General features: G+C 37.4%; 1 protein-coding gene across 8 annotated transcripts in view; it reads left to right on the forward strand.

The window, feature by feature from the left end:
* The window catches only part of LOC122633283 (heat shock protein DDB_G0288861), a 42,129-nt gene that overhangs the window by 20,776 nt on the left and 10,755 nt on the right, over positions 1–10,598 (forward strand). Inside the window, exon 1 of one of the 8 annotated variants that reach the window (XM_043821017.1) lies at positions 8,400–8,768. The exons of the other annotated variants lie outside the window; for them this stretch is intronic. The gene's annotated coding sequence lies outside the window, so the exon portion shown is untranslated. Of the gene's footprint in view, positions 1–8,399; positions 8,769–10,598 lie in introns of those variants that run through there. 8 annotated transcript variants of the gene reach the window in all.

Consider the following 10,598-nt stretch of genomic DNA (forward strand, 5'->3'; position numbering starts at 1 on the left):
TGTCTGAGTTGCGAACTCGAGTTTATCGGGTTGTCGCGTGGCACGAACAAAGAAGAGCTCCGGTAGGGTCACGAACTTCTTAAGGGGGTTCGAATATCTCGAAGGTAGGAAAATAAGGTATAAATACGCTGGCGTACCGTTCAGAGACTCAACGGGTCGCCTTTAAGCTGGGCGAGACAAAACATTGTCCGCTCAGCGGGACACGATGTTTAAGGAGATGGGAATGGCCGTAGGATAAGGTGTGTGCTTCAAATTGATTTGTTGTAAGTGATACGCCACCCTCGGCGAACGAATGGCACAATAATTGGCTACATAAACAATGAACGATGAAACAATTTCTCATGTCCGCTCGTTTATATGCGGAAACTCGCATACAAATCACGATCCTTTTACTTGCTATCTTCTTCTTCTTCTACTTGTGTTGTTGTTGTTGTTGTTGTTGTTGTTGTTATTGTTGCTCTTTATTCCTTGCTTCTTCGAGCTGTTACACGGATTATCATCTACCCGATATCGAATCGTTTCTAATAAAGTAGCGATTGCCCGCACGTGAGGGGAACGATGTTCTTTCTGACTCAATCAACTCTCTGATCATCTTTCGATCGAAATCGAATCATTAAGTCGAATCGTTAGACCACTTTGGGACGAGATCTTGCGGTGATCGTATACATTACACAGGATGTACCTATGTAATGTATGAAATCGTTCTTTGAAATAGCATGGTATAGAAATCAATGATATGCGGTTGGAGTCTCTTAATAAATCGCAATAATAGCAATAAATCATTTCTCACAATTGCTTTTCTCTTCTTTTCTCTTTTATTTTTCTTTCTTTCTTTCTTTCTTTTTTTTTTTTTTTTTAACGCGTCGATATTGCACCACTGCATCGATAAATTCGATCGAGCCAATTTTGTATATTTTCAAATTTGAAATTTCAGCTCGGACTGATTATAAACGCATTGTAACGTCCGTGCAAGGTTGTCAGTAACGAAACCAGGTGTAGAACGAAATTGTGTGGCCAACCACAACCAACGGTGGTATCTCGAATCTCGCAATTACTTTTCGTACACGATGCTGATCCAAGAAGTGGTTCTTTTAAAAAATACGGAACAGAGATTTTTCGTATGCCAGCAATCTCGTCGAAGGATGTTCATCTTCTTTTGGGCCAACTACAAAATACTTTTTAATTACCTTCTTTTTTTTATTTCACTTATCAATTAATCTTTAAAAAGCTTTATACATACGTACATACATACATACATACATACATACGTATATATAATCTTCTCTCTCTTTCTTTCTCTTTACTTTATTAGAGCATATGACCATCTTTGATAAAAATTCAGGCGATTATTCGACGAACGGTTCATAAGTCGAACGGCAAGCAAAACGCGATATTTTATTGGTCAGCGAAAAGTTTTGTGGGCCACCGATCGCGCGAGAAGTATACCGACTATTCACCGAGCCAGCCACCACAATGAACATGTATCAAATTTATGGTGTACGGTTGAGGTACCGCATGGTTCCGCCCACTCACACTCACGAGCAACACTCGTGATTTATGTCTCTCGTAAAGCAGACTCTCGAGGCATACGGCCTCACGAAACGGGAGAAAAAGGAAATATTAAAATTTCTTTCGCATTTTCTTCCTTCGCCCACCCCCTCCCCATCACTCCCCCTCTCCTCCCACCCACCCAAAAGAGAAAGAAAGAAAAAGAGAATTCAGCTTGACCAATCGGATATTTTTTCTTATTATTATTATTATTATTATTATTATTTTTTTTTTTACAAAAGTCCAATCAAATTTTCCGCGACAAGACAATTTTTGTAAAAATTAATTTTCCAAAAAAAAAAAAAAAGAAAAAAAGAAAGAGAGAAAAACTTCTTTCGTTTCATCGCAAATTTATCTTCCATTAAACTTCGCTTTAAATCAAACGCAAAAGGGAAAGTAAGTAAGTAAGTAAGTAAGTAAGTAAGTAAGGAAGTAAGTAAGTAAGTAAGTACTTAGCTAGTATTTTTGACGATCAGAAAAGTGAAAACGGAATGGTCAAAGAATACTTTTACGTAATCGAAACGTGTTAAATCCGAAAGTTCTCTAAGAGTTTCTTCACGATGGGAACTATTGGCTTTCCCATCGGCGAAAGCATATTTTCGTTTGACCCTTCGTCGAGACGGCTTTCGCACGCAATCCACTCGAGTTACGGCCGTTCAACAACGATCGCCGCTCTTTTATGTCGAAAATATGATTTACAACTTTTCGTCGGGCCATTATTAGAAGAACAGTTCGTTCCTACGAGCTTGTTAAACAAATGCGCATTAAAACGTTTTACATATTACCCAAACGATAAACATTGTACGTTTAAATGAAGAAATAATTAATAATAAAAATAGTAATCTATTTGGTGTATCTACATATGTACATCGTTCGAGTTTTAGACGAAAACAAAACTATAAATTATTGTTCGATCGACGATTCGTTTTTCGATTTGCAATTTATGTTTGAAATTTTACGGGAATTTTCTACATTTCTTTTTTCTTTTTTACTCGGTCATACACGCATTAATTAAATCGTTTTTTATGGGAGTATATATTTTTTGCGAATTAGTTAAACGTTTTCATTATTCACTTAACGTATTTACCGAGTTTCTCAATGTTATTACGTAGCGAGTGGTAATGCTCGGCAATAGGCAGACACGTTGGTGTTTAGTTGACTGGAAAATTGAATATCTCGTCGTGGTCATGGGTAGATAGGGTCATCGTACAAATAATAATAAAAATAAAAATAATAATAATAATAATAATAATAATAACAACAACAACAATAATAATGATAATGATATTAAAAAAGAAAGAAAAAAAAAAAAAAGAAAAAAGAAAAAAATCTCATCGATGACCGAGCAACGATAATGCTCGTTAAATCGATTTAATCCCACGTAGCAGGTTCGATCAAATTGTCGAGATCGTACAATGCATCGTAAGATTTTGTTACGATCGCAGACTCATCGTCCATGAGCATTGGGCCCTTTTCTGGCCTGTCAAAATTCGACGCGTGAATACTTGCCCATTAGCATGAAATACATTACAGAGCCAGTTTATACTTATACGAAACAATTTATGAACACAACTAAATGCCACATTGAAATTTATTCACCCGTAATAAATATTATAATATCGTGATTCTAATAAATGCGGTATCGTTTCTATGCAATTGCAATTGGAATTTGTAAGTACATATATCAATTTTCGAACGATAATATCTCGTGGAGTTTTTAATGAAATAATTTATGATGCTTGGGCGATTGCATAGTATAGGTACGTACGTGTTAATGTAAACGTTTAATAAAATATCGCGTAATTTTAGAGATAATTAAGAAAATCTCTCTCTCCATTTATTTATCTATCTATGTATCCATCGAATAGATTAAGACGATATCATCCCCTATAAATATTGAACAATAGCCATCGGATCTCTTCGAGATGCATATCCCTTTTCGAGAGTATCGATTTATCGTAAGATTTTCGAAGATCGTATCAAAGTAGTGGGTCGAGGGGTGGAGGGATAGATTGACCCATGACCCGAGAGTTATGACGCGAGTTTGATTCCTGAAATACTCGAGGGCACCCTGTAATCTCGAAGCGAGTCAAGGGCCCCACTCCATTCCCCTTCGACCACGCCGGCGTATAGTAGATATCTATAATTTAAATCTCGCTCGGGCATAAGTGGCAGGAAATCATTGTAATTAATATGGCGTACATTGGAGAGAGAGAGAGAGAGAGAGAGAGAGAGAGAGAGAGAGAGAGAGCAGTGGTTCGAGTTCGTTCCTATATACATATATACCTGCATACATACTTACTTACGTAAATGTATGTACGCACGTACGTAAATACATATCGTATCTATCTATGTATCTGTATTTATTGTACGTACGTTCGTACAAATTACGCTCATACGTATGGGAAAATTAACGAATGAAACTTCGATTCGTATGATCGTTAAGTGGTAAATTAAGAGGATGAAAGTATGACTGCTAAAGGGCTTCTACCCTTTCGTCTCTTTCGAAAATCAACTAACACGATTTGTTATTAAAACTTGACGTTTTACCGAGAAACGCTTCTGTGTTTCTGTTTGTGTATGCGCGTGTGTGTCTATCTATCGAATAGAATATTCTACGGTCAGGAATTCGTTTCTTTGGATTTGATGATCGCAATCCTTTTTCTTTAATCTTATCTTATCTCTTCTTTTTCTAAATCACGTTTCTCGCGATCGTTGAAATTCTATGAGTCGTTGCAATTCGCGATCGGACGAAGAAATCGAAACGATTCGAAGAAATTCCTTTTCCATCGCGACCGTTTGAAAATGCGCTTGCATTCGTATAAACAATCGTTAGTTTTAACTTCGTTCGTACCTTCGATAACGAGGATCGATCGGTTGTTCTTTTTTTTTCCCTTTTTATTTTCTCTCTCTCTCTCTCTTTTTTTTTCTTTTCTTTTTATAAAAAGCATTGATCGAGAAATACATACATATATACATACATACACGTCGAATGAAAGTGGTCGTTCTTTTTTTTCCTTTTTCCTTGATTTTCTTTTTTTCTTCTGTACACAGTGACGACTAACTGCATTCTTTGGTTTTTCTATAAAATACAGTGTCTTTAATAGCCAATACATACCGTAATGTGCGGCCAAGGTAAATCTTAGAAACACATCGTAGATAAAACTCGGTATATGCCTCTAAGGTATCTATAAATATCTATCATGGGGGTACGTCGATGTCGTCCCTAAGGTCCTCAACTAGAGAAATAATAAAGAACGTGTAATTTTTTAGCACCGAAAGAAAATCATCTAAGATCATACTTTTCCCATGGAATGCGAGTTCTTAGACAAGTTTCATTAAATTAATGATCTATGCGATTACCCTGGTTGCTCTTGGCTTAGGAAACTCAGCGGGATAGGAAAACGGATTCGGATTCCAATCGTCAATTAAGTCTTTGCCGGTTTCCTTGAGCCGAGAAACGTCAACGTTCGATTATTAAGACATCGACAGAATAGATATATCGAACGTTCGTCGATTTTTCTTTTCCTTTTTTTTTTTTTTTATTTTCTTTACTTTTTATTTTTCGTTCTTATCAATTGAAACGCGTTGCTAATGAATATCAAAGAAAAAAAAAAAATAGGAGAGAAAAGTTTTGTCGTTTTATATCAATTGAAATGTTTAGAAAATCGCGGTTATGTGCAAATATTAATTATCAGAGGAATATCAATTAACTGCGTATTAATTTTTCTCTCTCTCTTTTTCCTCTCAACCACCCCATTCCCTCTCTCTCTCTCTCTCTCTCTCTCACTCGCTTTACGCTTGTTTCACGTGCCGAAATATCGGAGTGCCTTGAGGCTCTTTTAGTCGAGGGTGGACTTAATAAACCGAATGGACCACACGCATTTCGACATCACGTACCTGTCCAAAAGAGACTATTTGACTGACATTTATAGCAAAACCATGAAGATTGAAATTTAACGTGGCCAAGCTCGTCTTCGTGATACGTCATGAATGGTTTACCAACTACACAGATAGATACGGTGTCGTATTAAATAAAATTTCTTCAAATCTTTCAACGTGGAATATCTTGCAATTTCTTTTCCCTCTTCCCTTTTTTCTTTTCTCTCATCGTACGTAAACGTATTCATCGAATTTTGATTATAACGTTAACACGATCGGTGCTTACCGGTAATTTGCAATTTCGGTTTCATTAAAATATCCTATAACTATAAAATTGCGGATAAAATTGAAATATTGTTTGCGTCAAAAAGAGAGGGAGAAAAAAAGAAAAGAAAACAAAAAGAAAAGGAAAAAAATTGCACGAGGGTGGGGTGGATTTAGCGAGTGAAAAAAAGAATAAAACATAACGAAACGAAAAGGAAAAACAAAGCAAAAGAACAGAAGAAGAAGAAAAAGAAAAGAAAAGAGAAGAAATAAGAAAACAAAAAAAGGAGGAAGAAAGATGAAAAGAGAATTGGATCACTGGATCCTCTCAGCAAGTTTTGTAGTCCTGATCGTCGCGAGTAAGACCCTTTGAAGAGGTTTCGAAGTTTATGCGTGCCTGTTTACCACCCGGTAAATGTTATGCCCGAGTCATAACGTATATCTTGGAGGGCCCTGAGTCCCGTACGGGACGACCATTAGCCGCATTCAATCACCATTACACGCTCGCGCGCTTTCTGCGCCTGCTTGCCCCTTAAATCCTTGCCTCCATGCCGACAAAAATATCGCTGAGCGAACGAACGAACGAACGAACGAACGAACGAAAGAACGAACGAACGAACGAACGAACGAACGAACGAACGAACGAACGAAAGAACGAACGAACGAACGAACGAACGAACGAACGAACGAACGAACGAACGAACGAACGAACGAACGAACGAACGAACGAACGAATAAACGAATGAGCGAACGAGTGGACGAGCGAACTTGTAATGTTAACCACATAAGCTATGCTCCTTTGTGCTAGCTGTACGTGAGAATCGACATTTCATTTCGTCGAGGATCGACTACCTTCGTGACTTTTTACTATTGGTGACCTCGAACGATTTCTTTTCGTTTTCATTTTTCTTTTTTTTTGGTTTTCTTTTCTACACTCACGAATAAAATTAAAACTCGTAGTAATAGTAAGTACTTACGGAGTCAGGATTTCGAAGGATAATGTTCGAAATAGATCCTGTTCTTTTTTCTTTCTCTATTTTTTTTTCTTCTTCTTTTAAGATCTTCTCGTAAGACAACCATTGCCGAGGATCCTGTCGCCTCGATGAGATTGAGATTGAAGAATCTTACGTAGTCGTAAGCGTTTTTTCTAAAATGATTGGTAATTATCATTTTGACGTCAACAATTGTTTTATTTAATATACGAGAATACGAGATTGGATACCCATGCAAGAGAAAGAAGGAGTGCCTTCGAACTCTTCGAACAGAACGATTTAATTCGCGATCGATCGTGCAGTAAGCAAAAATGAGATGCAGAGTCTGCATCGACAGAAAGAGAGAGAGAGAGAGAGAGAGAGAGAGAGAGAGAGAGAGAGAGAGAGAGAGAGAGAGAGAGAGAAAGAGCCTGCCGGTTACACCAACGGGCAGACCATCATTGAAGTATTTCGGACGGGTGGGCCCGCCGGATTCCCGAGCTTCTTTCTCGGAGAAGCCCTCGGGGCCTTCGTGGTTCCCAGGAGTGTCAGAGGTCGCAAGGCCCTCCTCCACCTTATTCCCTTTCTCTCCCACCCTCACTACCCGCCACAGCCCTTCTTACCCATCGCCACTCTCACGAACCATTCGAGCAAGATGTGCAATTCTCTCTTCTGATGCTCTTTCTCTCTCTCTCTCTCTCCTTCTCTTTCTCCATCTCTTTTTTTCGAAGTACTTATTATTTTACTTATCAATTAATTATTCACTCTCTGAAGTATTTCAACCGATCTGATCCACGCAATTTTCAATTTTATAACTTTATTAAAGGGGGAAAAAAAAAAAGGAAAGAAAGAAAAGGATCGTTCGTTAGAAAAATAAAAATCTTGCTAACTGTTGTTGACCGAAATTCGAATGTTATAAAGAAAGAGAAGAGATATTGCTTTTGCATCGTATAGAGGATATTATTGTTATATAAAATATCTCCGAGTTATTGCGTAAGGGATTGGCAGATAAATTACGGGTCGACCTTTGACACGAACGGATAATGGTGGAAAAGGGAGAAAGATCGGTCTTGGAAAGTACGATCTCGTGGTCAGCCCTTCTTCCTTTCCTCTTCTTCTTCTTCGTCTTCTTCTTCTTCTTCTTCTTCTTCTTCTTCTTCTTCTTCTTCTTCTTCTTCTTCGTGTAGGTACACGTCTCTCGATACCCAAGAGTTAGGAGGCGCAGTTATTACGATTGGCCGGGTCGTTTTCGCGGGAAGCATGGACCAATCGAAGCAACGCGAAGGATCCAGCCTCTCTTCTCTTTCTCTTCTCATCTTTCTTACTCTTATTCGTTCGTCTCTCCTAGAGTACTTGCTGCGAACGAGCATGCTCCCGCCTTTAGTCTAGTCAGAGAGCTGCACCTGTGAGATAAGCCGTAGTGGTACACCTGTATCATCTCACATCATCTCGACGAAACGTATGAATTAATCTTCGATTCGTTTTGCAAACGGTGGCAATAAAGTAACAAAAAAAAAAAAAAATCAGAAAAAGAGAAATAACAATAATAAAAGAGGAAGCAACAAATTCCGCGTCGATACTTTCCCCAAAACGAAATCGTTTCGCGCGAGTACACACGTGTGCGATCTCATTTAATTGATTAAATGACTCTTCAAAAATATATATATATATATATATATATATAACAAAAATAACAGAAATATATCAATATAATGACGAAGTAAATACGCGTGTAAACGATTGAGAAAATGAACTTACATAAATAATTAAATAAATAAATAAATAATGAAGATTTTATTTGTCGAACGTGTCGATGTGTATGTGCAAGCGTGTATGTTATAAAAGTGTATTTCATTGTGCTTCTAATGAATGGTATAAACCAAATGAAAATATTCGATGCAACGTGAACGCTACCAGATAAGAGAAACGTGTCTTTCTACTCGTTAACTCCAAAGGGACAACCAACTGTCATATGTCCATAAGTCATTAATCAAGTGGTAACGGTGATTATCCGTTAAATGTTAATGAGTTTCCAAGAGATGCTCGTACGTTCAACAAGATCATTGATCATCGGACGAAAGAACTAGAAGCGCCATTCCCCAGGTAACCTTCTTTTTACGTGAAACGTTGATTTAGATGTTGCCAGTGAAACGCGTAAGGAAATCGTCGATATTCTCGCGAGATCTAACGTCTCGTTCGAACGATCAGAAAACACGTTTCGCGAATAGAATGGATTATATATCTCGATCGTTAAAAAATTTAATCGATTTCGATCTTCCTTTTCTTTTAATTAACACACAAAAAAAAAGAAATGAAAAGAAAACAAAGAAAGAAATCATTAAATGCTAGCATTAATCCGCAAAAAAAAAATATATATATATATATATACTCGTCTCGTAAAAATACAAAAGAAGAAAAATAACAGCGAGTTAAAAAAAGTTACGATCTAATCAGATTTTAGCTATCATCATCCTTCATGTTTTTCTACAATGACTCTTCTTCCACAAATAGTTCTTGATATTTACCATAAAAGGAAAGTAGTTGAGGATCATGATGATCTTACAGTAGCACGTGGAAGGTTTGCACGTGCGTGCAAAGCGTTATACCTACTGCTGTCCGGTGGTCTCTCGCATACATACGCTGCTCTTAGTATGGTCTCCCTTTAGCACCCTACCAAACGACAGGAAGTTCGAACTCGGTACGCTCGTAATTCCTCTACGGAACCCGTGTCAAATTGGCGTCCATTATGTTTTATGGGAGCGCGAAATACAAGAGAAATGTCTAGCCCTAACACGGAAGTTCTTGAAATCGTTGCTTTTCCCTTTAAAAGAATATCCCGTTTTTGGAAATTCATCATATCCTATTATGAAACTCGACGTTTCAATTCTTACAAGTTTTAACGCAACGGGTTTACGGCAATTTTCGATCATTCAGAGAAAAAGATTTATTTTCGGCGATTTAAAAAAAAAAAAAAATATTATTTTCGTTAAATTATTCGGCAAGACACTTGAAAAAAAAATTGTACAAAAATATATACAACAACAAAAGGATATATCTCGTCGACGATCTGTTTTTCTTTTTTAAAGAAGTCATCAAAAATTGATAAATTTTCTCAGTTGCAGTCCTCCTGTCGTTACTTTCTTTTTTTCTTTCTTTCTTTCTTCCTTTTCGTTTTACTTTCCCGTAAGAAGACCCTACGGGCATTCCATGAAGCGAGTAAACGAGTAAATTTGTAGGTAGAATGGTTGCCTCCAATACACGATCAAATCCCATAAGTCACGAACTCGAATACTGTGTTTAACCTGCGAGCCCATCTTCGTCCATTATCCTTTGCGTTTGGTTGCGATGAACACCGCGTATCTTAAATATTTCGCCAACACTCACGCCCTTTCTTTCTCTTCTCCACCCCACTCTCTCTCTCTCTCTCTCTCTCTCTCTCTACTCACCCCTCACTCTCTTTCTCTCTCTCTTTTTCTCGTGCACTGAGCCAATATTATCCCTTGGGATGCGAACGGATCGGTACTTGGCCGAGGGATAAAGTAATTGGCCATTATTTTGTCGACTTTGACGAATTTGCTTGTTGGATATGATAGCAGCCTTTCCTTCTTCCTCATTTATAAATCTTAACGTTTATATGCCAGATTGTTACATTTATTAAGTTATCTTCATTTAATATCGACATTATGTATATAATGATATTACAACAAATATACGATCCAATCGGATTTCGATGATCATCTTTCATTTTTTATTTCTTTTTTTGAGGAGAGAGTTGGGGTGGAGAGGGCGGGCGAATGACTCTTCTCTTCGCAATTTAAGATCGAGATTGAAAATCATAAAAATCAGATGACAAATGTAATATATATATATATATATATGTATATACACGATCGAGCGATCGAAACGAATAATATTTTATATTACATCTTTTAG

Source organism: Vespula pensylvanica, chromosome 12 (genome assembly GCF_014466175.1).
Source record: "Vespula pensylvanica isolate Volc-1 chromosome 12, ASM1446617v1, whole genome shotgun sequence".
Lineage (NCBI taxonomy): Eukaryota > Metazoa > Arthropoda > Insecta > Hymenoptera > Vespidae > Vespula > Vespula pensylvanica.